At 42.0% G+C, this 20,309-nt stretch overlaps 1 long non-coding RNA gene across 1 annotated transcript in view; it reads left to right on the plus strand.

The window, feature by feature from the left end:
• Positions 1–470: 470 nt before the first annotated feature.
• LOC117803296 overlaps positions 471–20,309 on the plus strand; it is a 36,620-nt gene continuing 16,781 nt past the window's right edge. Inside the window, exons 1-3 of the long non-coding RNA XR_004626976.1 lie at positions 471–1,281; positions 2,142–2,346; positions 5,496–6,254. This is a non-coding gene — a long non-coding RNA (uncharacterized LOC117803296). The remainder of the gene's footprint in view (positions 1,282–2,141; positions 2,347–5,495; positions 6,255–20,309) is intronic.

Genomic DNA, 20,309 nt, shown 5'->3' on the forward strand with positions numbered 1-20,309 from the left:
CGCAGCGGCGCGGGCGAGCGCGGAGCGGAGAGCGGGCACCCGGCGGAGGAATTACCGCGTCCGCCGAGGCCCGGCCTCGCTCCCGCCGGCCTCCCCCGCGTCCTCCGGGGGTCCCCACCTTTAAAGGGATCTGAACCGGCCTCCGAAGTCAGCCGGTCTGGCCGCGGCCACTTTCGGGGCCGGGATAACCCTGAACTAGGCGGAGCCACACGCGCCGGCTCCTTCCTTCTTTGCTTTCTTTGCTTTTCCCTTTTCTTTTTTCTCTCTTCCCTTTTCCTTTTCCTTTTTTTCTTTTCTTTTCTCTTTTCGTCTTTTCTTCCTTCCTTTTCCCTTCCTTCTTTCTTTGATTCTTTGGTCCTTCCTTCCCTTCCTTCTTCTTTCTCCCCCTAAGTCTTCTTATTTGGAAATGATACAAATTGAGAACTTTCTAGGAAGGTTCCTTTAAGATTCTTCAAGAACCAAAGAAACGTGTTTTGATTTTGTTTTAAAGGACAAGAGACTTCCTCCAGACTAAAAGACAAGAGACTTCCTCCAGACTGTCTTCATTTTCTTAGGGCATTTTCTCTCCCATTCCCAACCCCTGAAGTTATTGTAACTCTTTACTTTAAAATGAGCAACGTTCTATGTTCCCAACACCAGATGTTCCCAGTTCCTGAGCAAACCAACAAAAATAGGCAGGCATTTTCTGATGATGCGATAAAGAGGGCAGCAACCTGCTTACTTCAGAGAAAACCTTCCCTTCCATCACTGCTAATGCTGAAATTATTTCTCTGCCAGATGTTTCCTACATTTCTAAACTGTTTTTAATTTTAAGATATAGTTTTAAATTCTGATTTAATCTTCACAGATGTGAGAACTTTAAACTTCTCAGCAAGGATAAATCAGTATCTATGGTAGTTCAAGAAGTAGTCAGTTAGGAATCCATTGATTCATTTATTCAACAAATATTTAATCAATGCCAGCTGTGTACCAAGCACCATTTTAGGATTCAGAGGCAAATTAGCCTGATAAAGGCCTATCTTCTCAGTGCTTTCATGGAAAGTGAAGCAGAGATTAAACAAGCAAATGAGAAGTATCAGACACAAAGTCCACAATGAGGATAACACTGATGTGATAGTAACGGGGGACTGTTTCAGGTTAGGTGGTTAAAAGAGGCCTCTCCAAGGAGGTGCTGGTTAAGTGAAGAGAAGGGCGAGGAGCCAGACGTGAAAGATCAGAAGCCCATTACGGTTGAAGTGAAGAGAGCCAGACTGTCTGAAATCCTTTGCTTCCCTTGAACAGGTAAGTAATGAAATGGATGGTGGAAGTGTGACACAAGCAGTCAACTTGATAGAGGGTGAAAAGAGGTCACAAATTCAGAGTTTCTGGGTTTGCCAGCACACTAGAAACTAAAGCTTGGGAGGGTGGGAACCACTGCAGCCCGAGGGCCTAGTTCTGTATGTGGCGCAGGTAAGTGGGATGGATGGATGGATGGATGGATGGATGGATGGATGGATGGATGGATGGAGTATAGACCAAAAAAATACAAAAATACTCTTGACCACCAAAAGTACATTTACCCTGAAAAACCTCAGTCATTCTGAAGTGTGTTGTTCCTGATTTAAGAATCTCCTTTTTTGATCTCTCAGTATCTGGAGCCATGATTTAAAGTTTTTATTATTTTCTGGTAATTATACATAGCAATAAGATACTCTGCTTGAAATGTGTTTGCTATCTGTGAGAACACAACAGCTTTGATGCTTGAATGAATTAGTTAATAAATATTTAATTTAAACAGCACCAAGGCAATCTGTTTAGAAACATCAAGAGCAGGAAACAATTTAGTGGGGGAAGTAATATTCAAATGTTTTTGACCTGACTCAAATTCTATGAGTCAAAGCAAATTTGGCAACGACTGATGGTGTTAGTTGAAGTGTTAGTTCTTTAACTTAAAAAACAAAAACAAAAACAAAAATTGAGACAGAATTACTTTGTTGTTCTAGTTAGTTGAGCTGTTGTTTGTGCCTTTTCTCATCACACAGCTTTTCATACTCAGGTAGCAACCTTCACACTGAAAAAGTTATTACAGTAAACTGATGATGTGATATCAGTTTGACATCTTGCAACATAAGACACGCTTTTCTCTATTACCTGACATACAGTTGGTACTGGACCAGTGAGCCCCCTTTCTCCCCAGAGGCAGCTGTTCTGTATGCGGGGCTGGAAGGCTCTGAAGGAGTTTATGAAGAAGCACAAAGAGGATCGGGTTGGAGTCTGAAGATCTGGGTTCTTGTTGTAACCATCCCCCTAATGGAAAGTTCGTGATTTCAGACAGCACATTTAATCTCCTGCTTCATTTATTCATTGGTAAGTGATAGATAATTGTTGAGGACCCCTCCGTCTCTTCCTGCATTGTATGCTTATCTATGAAGTTTCATCTCTTCGATTACATTTAAAAACACGGTAGAACAAGATGACAGCTTCTCAAACGAGTAACATGTCTTCATCAAGTCCAGCGGTGTCGCGTAGATGTGACCAGAGGAGACGGCTGAATGAAAGGATGACAGTTCTCAAAGTGAAGACTGTTGGACCGGTGAAGAAACCCTGGCTCTGCCAGACGTGGAGTGTTCCACAAACTCACGTTCCATGTGCTCGTGTCGTGTGTTTACAGTATTGAGATCAAACAGAACACTCCGTTGTAACGCCAAGACACGGGGATGGGCTTTCTTCTCTACCGGGTGGGAGGGACACCTTGCTACACACATCGGCACTCTTTGATTCATTACTGGTTAATTTTACAAAAACTGGCATAACTGTTATAACAGCATTTTGAAAAGTCAAGTGAGGCAAAATGAATAAGAAAAAGGGTTGTCCTCTAGAAGGTCTCAGGCTAGGAGCCCAAAGGCAAAGAAAACAGTTACCGCTGGCCTGAGGGACAGAGGTTGGGAAGGCCTAGTGAGATGCTTACTGACTCAGGAAGGCGCTAAGAAGGCGCTGCGTGGAAGACCGGGGCAGCTGCTGTTGCTGATGGGAAACCACAGACACAAGAGCTTTTCTGGGAAATGCAGTTTGGGGTTAGTTGGCCGACAGCTACAGATAATGGTTGAGTCAGGAAATCATCTGGATAATTTAAAGCATGGAGCCCCTGCGTTCTGACTCCTGACTCACATAGAATCCATAGGGCAAAAACAAAACACCCCACAAGCTTCAGAAGGCCTGAGCGTCTCTGAGTGAAGGTCTGTAGATGAAGGTTTGAGGCCGATACCATCATTTTTAAAGTAATGGGGTTGTAATAATTACTATCTCTCTGACAGCTAAAACTTTATTATGTTAAACATTAGAAACATTGTGTGAAACATTAGCAACCTATTTTAATTTTTGCTGTAACTTGAGCTTAAATAGACGTCCAGCATCCGAACATTATTAGATGAGTGTTTTGTGTAAGCACTGGGATTACATGGCTTCACTTAGGACAGGTCATGTTGGACTGAATTAACTTCTCTTGGGTAGAGTGATTAAATGCTTTCAGTAAACTATTGACCAAGGGCATCGTGTAATATACTTGGCAGCAAGATTAGCAAGTATGGACTGGGTAAGAGAGGAGTGGTTCATAAACAGTTGGAGACGGTTGAAAGCACTGAGTTATGGGGTGCTGTCACCCAGGCTCAGTAAATGCAGACAAATCAAGAATGAACAGAACTGCCATTATACGTAGTTATTTTCCTATTACTGGGAGTATTCAAATACAGCCTGGACCTCAATTTTCTACATATGCTGTAAAGTGAATGAATATTAACTGTGGCAAATTCAATGAACGCCAAGATTCTTGAAAAAAAAAGTACAAAATTCAAAAATTAACCATCTCCAGGGATCCAAAATGCACAGTTGATAAAAATCATATATTTTCCTAACATATGTTTTTTAAAAAACTTAGTAAACTAAGAATAACAGACACATCATTACCTTGGTGAAGAAAACCTATTTCAAATAAAGGAGAAATACCAAAGATGCTTCCATTGATGTAAGGAATAAGATAAAGGTGTCACTATACATTACTATTACTTATTAACTAAGAACTTCTACAAGAGCTAAATAAGACATGATAAATAAATAAGAGGAAAAGTTTGAAAAAGATCCTAAACTTTTTAGTTGAGAGATGACATAATTGTCTACTGTAAAAAAAAATTAAGATTTTTAACTGAAAATTATTAAAACCAAGGAGTAAGAAATGTGTTTGTAGCAATGTTAGAGTATAAAGGTAAACAGAAAATTCATCAGTTTTCCTATATGCTAGCAATAGCCAGTCAAAATATAGTAAAGTCTACAAAATACAAAATAAATAGAAGTTTAACCAAGAATTGTACAACCCATGTAAAGAAAATTATAAACTTAAAAAAATGAGTCATAGTCTACACAAATTACATATTTTATAGATGGTTTGATGAGACCAGTGTTAAATTTATAGATTAATTTGGGTAGAATGTAGTGTTTTCTTTTTTTAAAGATTTAATTTATTTATTTGACAGAGCACAAGCAGGGTGAGCAGCAGGCAAAGGGAGAGAGAGAACCAGGCTCCCCCCTGAGCAGGGAGCCTGATGCAGGACTTGATCCCAGAACCCTAGAATCATGACCTGAGCTGAAGCCAGACACTTAACTGACTGAGCCACCCAGGCATCCCTAGAATGTAGTATTTTCAATATTGTCTTCCCCATAGGGATGGGTTTTCTCTATTATTTATTTTTTCTGAGAATAAATGTGACAAAAGTAAATTCATTTTTAGAAAGCAGTGAAAAGAACTGCTCTATAATACATTAAATGATTTAGTAAAACCACAATAAATAGATGGGTATTCACAAATTAGAAACATTAAAAGAATGTAATAGAGACTTCAATCAAAGACGTAAGTATATAAAAGATTTTATGGTAGGATAAAGGACATATCTTAACTCATTGGGGGAAATGAAGCTATACTGAATAAAGGGAAGAAGGTAAGAGATTTCTGTCTCCACCTTTGCCATAAAATAAATGGGATGCATTAGGAAATTGAATGTAACCTTAAAAACCATAAAACCTCTAGAGAAAGATTCAGGTGAACTTTTTTTTAAAATGTGTAATCTTCAGGTTGGTAATGCCATTCTAAGCATTCACCAAAAGCTGAAACAAAAAAAGACAGGATTGACTAATAAAAGCAAAAACTTACGCCGTCCATGTTAAATTTTATACACACACACACACACACACACAAAACCTTTAAGAGTTGAGCTAATACCACCCACCCAAACCACTTGATGCCTGGGGGTGTTCACAGAAGATGCAGTTGGAAGTTCCAGGTTTCCTGTGGGCTCATGGCTGCTTTGGCAGAACCCGTCTCTCAAAATTTAGAAAATTTCTTTCCATTTGATTCCAGTCAGCTTCATGTGCCAATAATTACACACAATTTTGGGGGGTTTGCGTTTCTTACAGTCGCTGTGCTCGGTTACATTCTGACACCACTCTCCCTCCCTCACCTCTCCCAGGTGCAGCCCCCGCGCCCCCCAGGCTGCAGGGGAGCCCCTCGCCCGCAGCCGCACCGTGGACCGGACGCTGGACGACGGAGGACACATTTCCCGGACCGTGAGGCGCCAGGACCTCACGACGTCGCGCGCTACCGTCCGGGGGCGAGAGCGGCGGCCTGTGCGCCCCGCGCCAGCGCTGCACGGACGACCCCCGCCCGGCCAGGGTGCAGGCTCGCCCGCAGGGTTCGGAGCGCGGCCCCCGCCCCTGCCGTGAATGTTCGTACTTGCAACGGCCCCGCAGCGGGAAGCGCCTCAGGTGCGGCGTCTGCGCCGCCGGCGCCGGGAAACACTCCTGGTCGGTGGGTTCAGAGCCGCGCTACGGCCCGCGGCTGATTTCTGAGGAGGGTCGGTGCGGAAGGGCACGGAGAGGACGTGACCCCCGGGCTCCATCCGGGCACCCGAGGCCCCTCGCCCCGCACACCCCGGCCCCACCTGGAGGTGTCTGTCTGCCCCGGGGCTGCTGACGGTGAGGCCGGCTGAGGCCTGGCGGCGACCCTTCCGTCCCCGCGGCAGGTGCGGGTGCCGACACGTGCTGGGCGCCAGGACGAGCCTGCGGGTGAGTGTCCTTTTGGTGTCCCGTTGTCTGCGGCCCGTCCCATTTCACCTGGGAAGACCAACAACCTCACGGTGTCAGAGCGTCTGATTTGTCAGCAAATCCAGTGACAGCAAAGCGCGCGCCGCACTCCTGGTTTTCCAGTCCCTTCGATGCCCAAACTGCAGGTACCGAGCTCCCGTTACAACCTTTTAAATTTATATTTATTTATATTTATAAATATTCCTAAGGGGTAAATTAACATTCACATACTCAAACTCAAAACAACATTTTAAACACAATTGCAGCTTACGTATATCGATGCAGTTTCAAATACAACTGGCGGACCCTTGTCAGACATCACAAGTAGATCGTTTTTGTGGAGAAGTAGGAAAGTTTATTGTGACAGGATTTGGTTTTGCTGGGATAGGAGTCTGGTTTGACGGATTATCTTTCTTTGAAAGTTTTTGTCTTGAAACAATTTCAAATAAAAACTTGTGGAAGAGTGTCTAGAAAGTGGAAAGAACTCACACCTACCTTTCACCCAAATTCACCAACTGTTATATTTTTATTTATATCTCATATTTGGGACATCGTCATCTCCCTATATAGATACCGTTCCATTTTTTCTAGTCCATTGGTAGGAAGTTGAAGATTTCATACCCATTTACCCCAAAATAGTTCAATGTGAATTTCCTAAGAAACAAGGGTAGTCAGGTACAGCTATCGTAGCCAGAAATGTTAGCATTATACAATTCTCTTACCAATCTCCCGTTCTTAATCTGACTTTGCACATTAGTCCAAGAATGTCCTTTTTGGCAGTTTGTTTGTTTGGTCCAGGACACAGCCCCAGGTCACACAGTGCATTCACATGGCAAGTCGGCCTCGTCCCCTTTGATCTGGAACAGTCTTCACTGGGGCCTTGGCACGTTGAAGGCATCAGGCAGTGATTTCTGTGGAAGGGCCCTCGTCTGGGTTTGTCTGGCTTGTCTTCATCCTGAGCTGGAGGTTACACGGGCGGGCTAGGAGAACCAGAAGCATGACGTCATGCCCTCCTCTGTGCACAGTGTCTGGAAGCCTGTGATACGACCGTGTCCGTGAGGGCGGCGCTCACCCTGCTCTCTTGGTTAAGGGGTACGCTCCTGGTTCCTGCTGTCGGGTTATTGCTTACCTTGTGATTAATAAGTAATTCTCGGAGTGATACTTTGAGTCTGTGTGAAGAAAGACCTTGTTCCTAGCCAAATGTACACCCACAAGTTTTAGCATTCACGGATGATTCTTGCTTGAAGCAATTATTACTACAGTGGTTCCAAATAGTGGTATTTCTAACGTCATCATTCCTTCGATATTCATTTGCTGGCGTTCAACTATAAGAACCTTTTTTTCCCTCCAGCCGCTCATTCGTTTTTCATGAACTTGTGTATTTTATTCAAAGTGTTATTATCCGTTATCGTCATTATTTATTTTGACGTTCAAATGGCCCTAGATTTGGCCCTTTTGTGTGGGTCTCTTTAAAATCATTACTCCATATCAGTTTATAAAGATTCTCTTCAGTCTTCTTTCCTGAATAGATGGCGCAGTATTGCATTGTTCAGATCAGGGGTTGGCAAACTATGACGCCCTGGCAAAGTCTGACCCACCATCTATTTTTGTAAATGAGGTTTCATTGGCACACGTTGCATTTGTTTGCACGCTGTGTAGGATTCCTGCAACCGCAGAGTTAAGCACAAAGCAACAGAGACGGTATGGACCAAAAACTACAATCTGGCCCTTTAAGGAAAATCGGCTGTCCCTCGGTGAAAATGATTCATAATTTGTTCAAACAATATACAATGTATCCTATACATTATACATTCAATATACAGTGAATAACCTTATGCGTCTGTATTTTCATACTGTTGGAGGCACATCTTTAGGGTAAATTCCTAGAAGGAAAACTGATAGATCAAAAGCAAATCCAGACTTTCTAAGTTTCTTGAATCTAAAAACCTGTCCCTCAGCCCACTTGGATAAAACTTAGGAGATTATGTGTCCAAATACTTTTTCCTGACCCGTCCCCTCCTCTCCTCCCCAGACTCCGGATGTGTGGGTGGTATTCTATACAGCACCGTCCCACAGATTCCTATAGCTCCACTTATTTTCTTTCAATCTTGTTTCTTCGTCCTCTTCAGAGTAGACGTTCTCTACTGGCTGTCTTTACGTTCTCTGCTCTCTCCCTCTGGCATCTGAATTCTGCTATTAAAACCATGCAGTGACTTTAAAATTTCAGATATGGTGTCATCCTACTGCGTGTCTATCAACACTTCCCTTCAATGTGCATGGCGGTAGCAGCCCCTTGGAAACCCTTGTCTGCCCATCCAGTCTGCATCATTCCTGCTTACTATCTTTCCCTTAGAGATGGGTCACATTTTCTTGGTTCTTTACTGGGAAGACTCTGCAATATTAAGTTTTGGAGACTCTGGAAAAGTCTGGTATTTTTTCTTTCAAAAGCAATTTATTTGACTGAAATTAAATTGTAGACTCTTCCTCCTGTTTGGCAGCTCAAATCTCAGGTCAGTCCCTGTGTATTTAGTTGTCTCTGCGTCTGTCCCTGCATGCACAGTTCAAGGGCCAGCCAAAGTCTTGGCCACCGTTTACTCTCATAATATGAGAATTTCCCTACTCTGGCTCTCTTTCCAGGAATCTCCCTTGACTTCCCTAAAATTGCCCTGACTTCTGTCCACAAATAAAAGCTATAAAAGGGAAAAATTTACCCCGAGCGGGCCTCTTCTTCCAAGTTTTCTCTCAAGAAATTCTGACTAAAGGATTCATTCATTTTCAGTGCCTTTGTGTATGTTTTGTCTTTTGCCCGGAGTTAGTCATTACTAAACATGGCAAGTTTGGAACGTACAGAAATTTAATCTGTGATATAGAAATAAGCACATCATAGCTGAACTGGGAAAAACCAAAGACAAGGAGATGATCTTGAAAGAAGCCAGTGGAACATGGCACATTATTCGTAGGGAAACAGCGGTTCAATGAAGGGAGGATTCTTCCTGTGGGAGGGTGGCACGCTTGAATCTTACCACATCTCGGTTTTGAGTCCTAGTTAGACGGTGTGGGTGTAGGGAGACTTAACCCTTCTTAGTACTTGTATGATTTTATCTTTATGTCTATATATCTGGTCCATTTGGAGTTTATTCCTGTGTATGGTATGGGAGATGGATTCCCTTCGATCCTCCTGCACATGGCTATCCACTCACCCACCAACATCCATTAAAAACTTCACTCTGGGGGCAAATGGGTGGCTCAGTCGTTAAGCATCTGCCTTCAGCTTAGGTCATGATCCCAGGGTCCTGGGATCGAGCCCCGCATCCGGCTCCTCTGCTGGGAGCCTGCTTCTTCCTCTACCACTCCCCCTGCCTGTGTTCCCTCTCTCGCTGGCTGTCTCTGTCAAATAAATAAATAATAAAATCTTTAAAAAAAACACAAAATAACCTTCAATCTGTCCCACACTTTCTACCACCTTCATCAGAGACTCACTCCAGACTTGCTATTCTATTCCATTAATATATTTACCTATTCCTATATGAGTTCCAAACTGTTTTAATTATAGAAGATTTATGATATCTTCTAATATATTGTCCAGCCAGTCCCTTTTCTTAGCTTTTCTCTTCTGTATTTTCCTAGCAATTCCTGTATGCTTATTTTTCCATATGAACTTTGGTGTCAGCTTTTCTAACTCCATAAAAAAAATGTTTGCTGGTATTTTTATTGAGATCACTTTAAATTCATAAATTAATTTAAGCAAACCTGACATATTTGCCACTCTGAGTTATCATATCTGAATACAAGGGTTGTCTTTTCTTAATGTATTCGTATCTATTTTTGTGTCTTGCAGAATTGTTTTAAAGTTTTTTTTCTTGCTAAGCACGTTCCTATGTTTAAACATTTTTATCCTCTTATTTTAAATATGGTTAAAGTTCCATTATATTATCAAAATAGTTATTTTGCTTACAAGAAGTCTACTAATTTCTATGTTCTTTTATATCTGGATACCTTACTGAATTCTTTTCTTGTTTTACAAGAAAACATGATATAGTGTTTTCTAGGAATACCATCATATCATTTGAACAAGAGAGAATTGTCCTTCATTTTTTTTCAAATTCCTATGACTGTAGTTGTTTCCTGTCTAATCCCATTGGTTAATGACACCAGTGCACTGTAAAATAGTAGATTAAATATATACATGTATGTAACTACATACTTGTGTGTGTGTGCGTGTGTGTGTGTGTGTGTGCATGTAAGAAAATACTCATCAGGGGCGCCTGGGTGGCTCAGTCAGTTAAGCGTCTGCCTTCAGCTGAGGTCATGATCTCAGGGTCCTGGGATCAAGCCCTGTGTCAGGTTCCACGCTCAGTAGGGAGTCTGCTTCTCCCTTTCTCCCTGCCCCTCCCCACCATTCATGCTCTTTCTGGCTCACACTCTCTCTTTCAAGTAAATGAAAAAGAAAATATTCATCAATTCCTGTTTTCTGGAGTTTTCTCAATTTTTTTTTAAAGAGGGTTTTCAAGCAACTATGGAGATAACAATATGATTTTTCTTCTTAGAGTTATTAATATATTAAATTACTGTTGAGCCATTTTTGCTATACCAGAATAAAATCCAATTGATCATTATAATATTACTTTCTAATATGCATTGTTTTGCTCACTAATATTTTTATTTAGGATTTTTGCACCAATGTTCACAAGAGATACTGACCTGTGACATTCTTTTTTTGTGCTATAAAAGTGGATGTTTTGAAAATCATTCGGTATCAACGAAAGGGGTGTTTACGTGAGATAGTTTTGGTGCTTAAAAAACTGTTACTTTTTACAAAGCAGATATTGGTTAACAAATAAATTAGGTGTTTGGTGATTAGGAAGTTATGTTTCAAACATTTTGTACCATCACATGTTAGTTCATAAACGCTACAGATAGTTACGAGTAAGTTCTTTACTGCGTTTTAGTGACATTTTAGGAAATTGATGAGGGTTTGGCATTAACATGAGGGTATTATAATTTTTTTTCTCTGTTTAAAATAGGCTTCTTACTCACTAGTAAGTGACATTTTGCATAAAATGTCATTTTCCCATGGACATGACACTGACGTTATGTAACAGTTCTCAATAACAAGACCTCAGAATGCATGAAGCAAAAAGTAATAGATCTAGGAACAGAAATCCACAATCTCAGATTTTAATAGGTCTCTTTTCATATTTGATATAGGACGTCTTTCTTTATTAAGAGAAATAGGAAATTTGAACAGAATTGGCAAACTTGACCTAGTAGTCATATCTACAACAATGCATTGTAGCCTGCGTAGCCGGGACCAGCAAACTGGGTCAGATTGTGCCTGTGCCCTGTTTCTGAATGAAATGTGATCTAGGAATGGCTTTAACATTTTAAAAAGAGTTGTGAAAAAAATAAAGATAAGGACACACGTGCTACAAAGACCATACACGGCCCACAAACCCTCAAATGTGTGTTATTTGGCTATTCATAGGAAGTTTGCATGAGACAGACTACAGAATATATTCTTCGTAAGTACACCTGGGTTATTAAAATATCAAAGAGGAGCTCATGATGGAAATTGGAATGGGGTTTTTAACAAATGATAAAAACGCTGTTGCATCCACTCGTAATGTGTTCACCAAACCCTGTTTCATTTTCCTCTTCCTGAGCGTGTAAGAAAGAACATCTGTCAGATTCTTCTGCTGTTATGTCTGGGTGTTGTGACCGGCTGTGAGGGTTTCTGCACATTGACTGACTCTCTTCCAATTGATGTATGAGACCTACTCCCCTCACCTTGGATTGGGGTCAACGTTAAGGACTCATCTGTAGCCATGACAAGGCAGCAGCGGAATAACAGACGACCTCCAAGGCAGAGTTTGGCGAGGCCTCGCCATGTCCACTCCGTGCTCTTGGGTCACTTGTTTTTGGAGTGACTCTACAAGAAGTAGACCTCCATGCTCTGGGGACTGGGCCACAGGGAGAGGCTCCAGTAGGTACACCTGACCCAGCTGGACGCCCGGCTGACCCAGCTGGATGCCCAGCTGACAGCTGGCACCAACAGCCAGCCATGTGTGCGAAGACACTCCTGAGTTCAGCCCTTAGTCTTGAAGTGACTCCCAGCCGTTGAGTCTTACTGAATACCTGATTCTCAGAGTGAGTGAACGAAATAAAACCAAGAAGTCGAGCCACTAAGTTTTGGGGTAGTTAGTTACACAGCATTAGTAACCAGGACGCTAACCAGTGGAATGGAGGTGGGAATTAAATATGCCATTTCTAGACCAGCCACAATCCCATCTTACTGCTAAATTCTCTTCCACAGTGACTGTCAGTGATGCTTGGCATCTCTGTAAGACAGAAAGAGCCTGCAACCTCAAGTAACCACCTGGAGGAAACAGGCCAATGAGAGCTACTTGACCCACCTAGACTCCCACATGAGTGAAAAATAAATCTTTCCTGCACTCAGCCACTAATATCAGATTAATAGCCTATCCCATCTGACGAACACAAATGCATTCTGTAATTTGAGGGTTGAAAATAAAGTAAAATGTAGAGGAGAAGTTAGCTTTAAGTTAATGTTACAAAAAGCAGAGTGGTGAAACTTAGGAACCTAAGGCATCCATCTCAAGGTGTAATAAAAACAAAAGCAAAGTAAACCCCCAAAAATGTAGAAGAAAAATAATAAGAACAGAAAACAAAGGAATAAAATTCAATGATAAAAAATATACAATTAAAAAATCCAAGTTTTCTAAATCAGTGGAATTAGTAAACCTAATATAAGACTTAAAAAGAAGAGAAACGACAGAAGAAAGCAATTTCTAGAATTGCAAATGGAGACTCTCTGCAGATCTTGATGCAGGAAGCAGACTGGTGGGGGGGAGGTTAGATGGGGGAGGGTGTCCTGCAGGACCAGCCAAGAGGGTCCCTGGCTTCATGCAGGATGGAAGTCAAACACGAGCCAGCAGGAGGTGAAAGCTGTCTTTGTTGAAGATCTATGGATACAGACGGACCGGCGGGGAGAGCCAGGTAGGAAAGGAGAGTCTCGACTTTGCTCAGGGTCTGGGGTTTTTACTGAGGACTGTGGTCTGCTGGACCTGTCTTCGTGGGCATCCAGGAACTGGTCAGAATAGACAAGAGCCTGGTGTCCATCCTGAGTCCCTTAGTCCCTGAAGCCAGGGGTCTTGGCGTCGGGATGTCCAGCTCTGGCCGCCTGGAGTGGTATGTTCGCTTCGGCTGGTCATTCTCACCTGTCCCTCCTCAGATACTCTCTGTTCTAGAGAATCATTAACTCCTGGTCCCTTACAAGGAGGACGTGCACTATGAGCACTCTGGGGCCCGTGTCAGGTGGGGTGCCAGGTCCTTGCAGGAATAGAAGCAGGAAAAGGAGCAAAGGAAGAAAATAGCCTTTTCCCTCATGAGGTCCCCTTGGTTTCCCTGTTGCAATCTACAGACATGAAGAAATCATGGGAAAATATTATAAATGTATGAAAGCTGAGGAACTCCTAGAAAAGTGCATTTTATCAAAACTAGCACAAGAAGAAACAGGAACTCTTACCAGTCTTATATTATTAAAGGATTGAATCAACATTTAAAATTGTCCCATAAAATGGGGCGCCTGGGTGGCTCAGTCGTTAAGCGTCTGCCTTCGGCTCAGGGTGTGATCCCAGCGTTCTGGGATCGAGCCCCGCATCAGGCTCCTCCACTGGGAGCCTGCTTCTTCCTCTCCCACTCCCCCTGCTTGTGTTCCCTCTCTCACTGGCTGTCTCTCTGTCAAATAAATAAATAAAATCTTTAAAAAAATGTAAAATGTAAAACTGTCCTATAAAGAAAACAGTGCAAATGACTTCCCTGGAGAATTGTACCAAACATTTTGAGAAGCAATGAATCCAATCTTAAACCAACTTATCCACAGAACAGTAAGAGAGGGTATGTTTTCCAATTACTGTTCTAGGAGCAACACAGTCTTTTTTAAAAAAGATTTTATTTATCTATTTGAGAGAGAGAGAGAGTGAGCGCATGCTCGCAAGGGAGCATGGGAAGGAGCAGGGGGGTGGGAGAGGGGCAAGCGGACTCCACGCTGAGCTGAGTGCAGAGCCCAAGTGGGGCTTGATCTCAGCATCAGTTGCCCCAGGAGCAGTATAGTCTTACTATCAGAGCAAACTGGGCGGTGAAAGATCGAAGACTGCAGGCTGGTCTCACTTGTTACTGTGCACTCACGGATCTCCAGAAGTCCACCCAGAAGCCCAAACGCCTACGAACAAGCCAAACACATAAATTCCTAAAAATCATGTGCATTGTGAACCCATTGACTTCATCCTAGGAATAGAAGGAGGATTTAGTAATTAAAAATCAAACAAGTTATTTGCCGCATTAATACTTTAAGGGAGAAAACTCAGAAGATCATTTGTCATCTGTTCCTGTTTTGGGGTTCTGTTTTAAATGAGTAACGAGGGATGTGGGTAGAGACTTTCTAAGGGAGTCCCGTCTTTCGCTGTCTTTCGCTGCTTCTCTGTGGAGCCCTCTGCCCTGCAACAGTTCCTCCCACCAGAGGGCTGCAGTTGATTTCCTCACCTTTGATTCCGAGGTTGTCTGTGAGGCTTCCTTTGGCAGAGGGTATTAGCAGATGCGATTCCTTGGGAGACTTGCAAATGGGGTTCTTTCCTGTTTCCTCTCTTCTATTCGTCAAACAGACCGAGGGCCTTCTGCCTCCATCCCTCCTGCTCCCTCCATCTGGAAAGCTCCTTCCCGGAGATGTCTGACAGCCCACTTCTCACCTTCGTTCACACCTCTGCCTTCTCGTTATCTCATCAGAGAAGTCTTCCCTGAACAGAAAAGTAGTGTATCTATGAAGGAAAAATTCAAGGCATCACTCTCTAACCTGTTTTCCCAGTTTCTTGGAAGCACCTAAGGCTAATTGTTTCATTGGCTGTCTCCCTGACTGGATTATGAGATCCATGAGGGCAGGGACTTTTCCTGTCTTACCACTGAATCTTTAGTGCCTAGAATAGTGCCTGGCATATAATTACTATTCAAGGGTTATTTGCTACCTTAAATGTACGCCTTGAATCTTACTGATTCAACCACTTTAACCTTTATCAATTCAGGAAAACGCAATGCACTAGAATCTGGTATGTGTTGGGATGAGGGTGATGAAGTAATATGGGAGTCAGGTTGATGAGGGAGCAGCAGGCAGGCTGACGACAAAGCATAAGTGGACACCCTGCAACCTCCCCACCCCCAGTCCTGGGTGGGATCTGTGTGACATTCTTCAGGAAGTTCCCAACTACCTTCATGTTAATGCCTTGATAGAGGGGAAAAACCACCTTAACTTGACAATAGGGAGGCTTGGGATATCCTGTGAGTCTTCTTTAACATAAGAAAGTACTTTCTCAACCTCCCTTCTTCCTAACCTCCCCCAACTCCATAATAAATAATCAGCCACCCCTTACAACCCAGGGCAGCAGCTCTCTCTGCCCACAGGTCCCGTCCCGTGCTTTAATAAACCACCATTTTGCACCAAAGACATCTCAAGAATTCTTTCTTGGTCGCCGGCTCCGGACTCCACCCCACTGGACCTCACCGATATTCCAAAACCACACCAAGAAGTTGCTAGAAGATAGGACACTTACAATGGGATTCAGAGTATTTAACCAGAAAGTACTTAACATACCTGCCACTAGTCTTTCCAGCCATCCCACTTGCATTGAGAGATTCACGAACTGGATTTCATAAAAAGCTCTATGAGGCAATAGAATAGATATTTTTTGGAGAATTTTTTCTTTCTTTTTTTAAAAAGATTTTATTTATTTATTTGAGAGAGACAGAGAGAGAGAAAGCACAAGCAGGGGGAGGGGCAGAGGGAGAAGCAGACTCCCCACTGAGCAGGGAGCCTGATGTGAGGCTCCATCCCAGGACCCTGAGATCATGACCTGAGCCCAAGGTAGATGCTTAAATGACTGAGACACCCAGGAGCCCCTGGAGAATTTGAAAGAGATTTGAAGGAACAATTCAGAAAATATAACAAGTAAGAAATCTAAGCATGGATGAAGAATTAATGAATGATCATCCCAGTGTTCAAGGAAGAAAATGAAAGAAGCATCTTCACTCCAGTAAAATTTATATGTGTGAAATAAACACCAAGGAAACATCTGGACTCAAAGGCACAATACAGAGGAATCTGTGAAATCCAGAAATTAAATAAAGGAAAATATATAAAATTACCTAATTTTCCTTAGTTAGAACGAAAATATTGAGATGCTAAGAATGTGTTTGCATAATTGGACTTGTTTAGTAATTAGGCAGATGATAAAGGGTTCATGGTTATGACATGGTAACAGTGTGTATTGAAATATACTTGGAGAGACAAGTAATACATACTCAACAAAAGCTGAATTCTGAGAATCACGTTTGAGAAAGTGACTCGGTAAGTACAGCAGTCTGTTCATACTACATAGATGTTTTCATAGCATTAAAGGAATGACTAGATGTTTGAAAAGGAAAAAAAAAAACCCAACTATGTACAACAGGATAAATAGCTTGCCTAAGTGAGCCAAAATTAGTCTACGCTATTTTTAGTCTGTGATTCTGCCCTAGAAGTCCCCTGGGAATTGGAGGGAACTATGGAGAGAGAAAATTTGTTTTTTTTCCCAGCTGAATGATACCAAGATATTCCTGAAATACATTTGAAAAGGCTCTACATTCCAAAGACAACTCAGTTTTTGTCAGTCACAGAGAAAATAAAAAGGTGGAAAGTTTATTTTTGTAACACATTTCCTCCAGTGGGCTCTCTCCAGGGTGACCCGTGCCTTTTGCTGTAGGCAGTGGAAAGAGATAAGGATGTCAATTCTCTGAGTTAAACAGTTGTAAGTTAGACCAAAAAAAAAAAAAAAGTGGTTTTTTTTCAGCTTGAGAAAAATTGTTTTTAATTTTATTTGTCTGTATATCTCTGATCATCCCCTCAAATCCAAACCCAAATGGTTCTCGTTTTTTTTAATGTATTGAGACTCCCAGTTTCTGATCTAACACATAAGGATCTTGGAAGTTACCACTTCAGCCTAACAAGTAAAAACTGAGAAAATGGAAAAATCAACAATTCTTAGATTCATAAAAGAAGTGAGGTCACAGGGCAGACCTCCAGAGACTCACAGCTGGCTGGAGCAGAACCCTCCATGGGATCCAGGGCTGAGAGAGGAAGACAGGAACTGTCATTAACAAATTGCTGGAGGCACAGTGGAGCAAAGTCTGGGAAATAAGAAGTCCAGCAGCCTGTTACTGGGGCCCCCCTTCCCTTTGTGAATTTTACCTCCTGAAACTCTCACAGTGACTATCAGAGAAACCCCGCAGTGCTTTCTGCAGGAGGAGGGGGAAAGCCACCCTTTTAAAATACACCAGAGTACTCTGTTCTTCCTAATAATAAGGTTGCCCTAAGGAGAAACTAGTCATCCAGAGCTTCGCTGGCCAGGGTTTAATCAGACCTAAGTCTGTGGCAGAAGGAAAATACCCAGCTCCAGCCCAGTCTAGCTGCCTGGCTCACCTACGGGGAGAAGGGGGAGACAGAGGCGCTGGTGTGCGGTTCACAGCCAGAGGCAAAGGCTCAGTGAGAGACCGAGACCTAGTCACAGGACTATAGAACACATTCCCCCACAATCTCACCACCATATTACTGAAAGCCTTTTTCTAACAGTTTACTTGCCTACTGGATGTCCAACTATCAATAAAAGAAATTGCAAGACACACTAAAAGATAAAAACAAACCGAAACAAGAATTTGAGGACACAGAGCACACATCAGAACCAGACTCAGATACAGTGGGAATGTTGGAATTATCAGACCAGGAACTTGAAACAGCTACAAGCAATATGCAAAGGGTTCTAATGGATAAAGTAGACAGAATACAAAACATATGGCAGTGTAAAAATAGAGACGAAAATTCTAAGAAGGAATAAAAAAGAAATGGTAGAAATCAAAATCACTAACAGAAACAAAGAATGGCTTCACTTGACTTATTTTTAAACTAGAAGCCACTGGAAAAGGAATCTCAGGAATATCTCAATAGAAACCTCCAAAACCAAAAATCAAACTGGAAAAATCAGAACAGAGTATCTAATAACAGTAGGAAACTTTCTGCATAATGGAAATACCAGAAGGAGAAGAAAGAAAGGGAAAGAAGACATGTTTAAACATTAAGGATGGAGAATTCTCCCACATTAATGTCAGACACCAGTCCACAGATTCAGGAATCTCAGGGAATACCAAACAGGATAAATGCCTCCAAAACTACACCTAGGCATTTAATTTTCAAATTACAGAAAATTAAAGACAAAAAATACTGAAAGAAGGCCAGGGGATGGAAAAGAACCACCTTACCAGTAGAGGAGCCAAGAAAGGAACCATATCCAGCTTCTCAGATATCACGCAAGCAGCGACAGTGGAGTGAAATCTCCAGTGTTGAAAGAAGAAAACCACCAATCTAGAATTTTGTACCCTGTGAAATTATCCTTCAAAGGTGAAGGAAAATAAAGAATTTCTCAGACAGAAACTGAGAATTGAGTGAATTTGTTGTCAGTAGACTTGCCTTGCAAGAAATGTTAAAAGAAGTTCTTCAGGTAGAGAGAAAATGATACAGGTCAGAAATTGGGGTCTATATAGAGAAAGGAAGATCATTAGAGAAAGAATAAGTGAAGGTAAAATAAAAACTTATTTTTCTTATTCTTAATTGATCTAACAGGTAAAAATTTGTTTAAAATAATAACAATAGCGTATATGATTATGTATGCTTATGTGTATATACATGGTTACGGATGAGCACAATGAGTGACTGCGGTGATACAAGGGACAAGAGAGAAATTAGGATTATTTTTTTATTATCAACTGCTCACAACTACCCATGAAGTGCTATTGTATAACTTGAAAGTACAGTAGTATTGGGGTGCCTGAGTGGCTCAGTCAGTTAAGCATCTGCCTTCTGCTCAGGTCATGATATCAGGGTCCTGGGGTCAAGCCCCGAGTCAGGCTCCCTGCTCAGCGGGGAGCCCACTTCTTCCACTCCTTCTGTCCCTCCCCCTGCTCGTGCTCTTGCTCCCTCTCCCTCTCTCAAATAAATAAAATCTTAAAAAAAAAAAGTGGACTAGTACTAGTTGTAAATGTATAGCATAGGCTCTAGGGCAACTGCTAAAAAAAAGGGGAAAGTGATAAGTATAACTCATCAATAATATATTGTGAAATTAATATGTTGAGGATAGATCACACATGAAGTGTTCTTCCAAGATAAAATAAAAATAAAAATAGAAGAAATATAATTGATATCCTAAGAAAGGAGGGAAAATAGAATCTTATAAATTGTTCAATGAAAACCACAAAAGACAGAAAAACAATGGAAGACAAAAACAGGCCCAAAGAGCATGAACAACAGACAAAACAATAAAATATGGTAGATATTAATCCAACTATATCAAAAATCACTTTGAACATCAGTGGTCTAAATGCATCAATTAAAAGAGACGGTCGGAGTGGATCAAGAAACAAGATGGAATGATGTCCTCTATAAGAAACCTGCCTTAAATAGAAGAACACATATAGATTAAAAGTAAAGGGATAGAGAAAGATGTACCATGCTAACACTAATCATAAGAAAGCAGTAACTGTTGGTTTCGGACAGAGCAGATTTCAGAGTAAGGAAAGTCATCAGGAACAAAGGAAGACATGATATAATGATAAAGAGGTCAGTTCTCCAAGAAGACGTGTGTCTAACAAAAGAGCATTAGAATATTTGAGGTGAAAACCTGATAGAGCTGCAAGGGAGGACAGATGAACCCACTAGCACAGCCCGGGTGTCCCGCAGCCCTCTCTCAGAAATGAGCACATTCGCGGGCAGATGATCACCAAGGCTGAACTCAACAACTCTGCACGACGGACTTCTCCGGCAGCAGAGAACACACGTCCTTCTCAGGCTCCCACAGAACACACACCGGGAGAGACCACGTACCGGGCTATAAAACACACCTTAGCCGCTCTAAAATTATTTAAATCATATAATGTCTGCTTTCAAACCACAGTACAATTAAACTAGAAATCAATAACAGGGATGCCTGGTGGCTCAGTCAGTTAAGCATCTGCCTTTGGCTCAGGTCACAATCTCAGGATCCTGGGATCGAGCCCCACATCGGGCTCTATGCTCCACTGGGAGCCTGCTTCTTCCTCTCCCTCTGCTT

This window comes from Ailuropoda melanoleuca, chromosome 8 (assembly GCF_002007445.2).
Source record: "Ailuropoda melanoleuca isolate Jingjing chromosome 8, ASM200744v2, whole genome shotgun sequence".
NCBI classification, from domain to species: domain Eukaryota; kingdom Metazoa; phylum Chordata; class Mammalia; order Carnivora; family Ursidae; genus Ailuropoda; species Ailuropoda melanoleuca.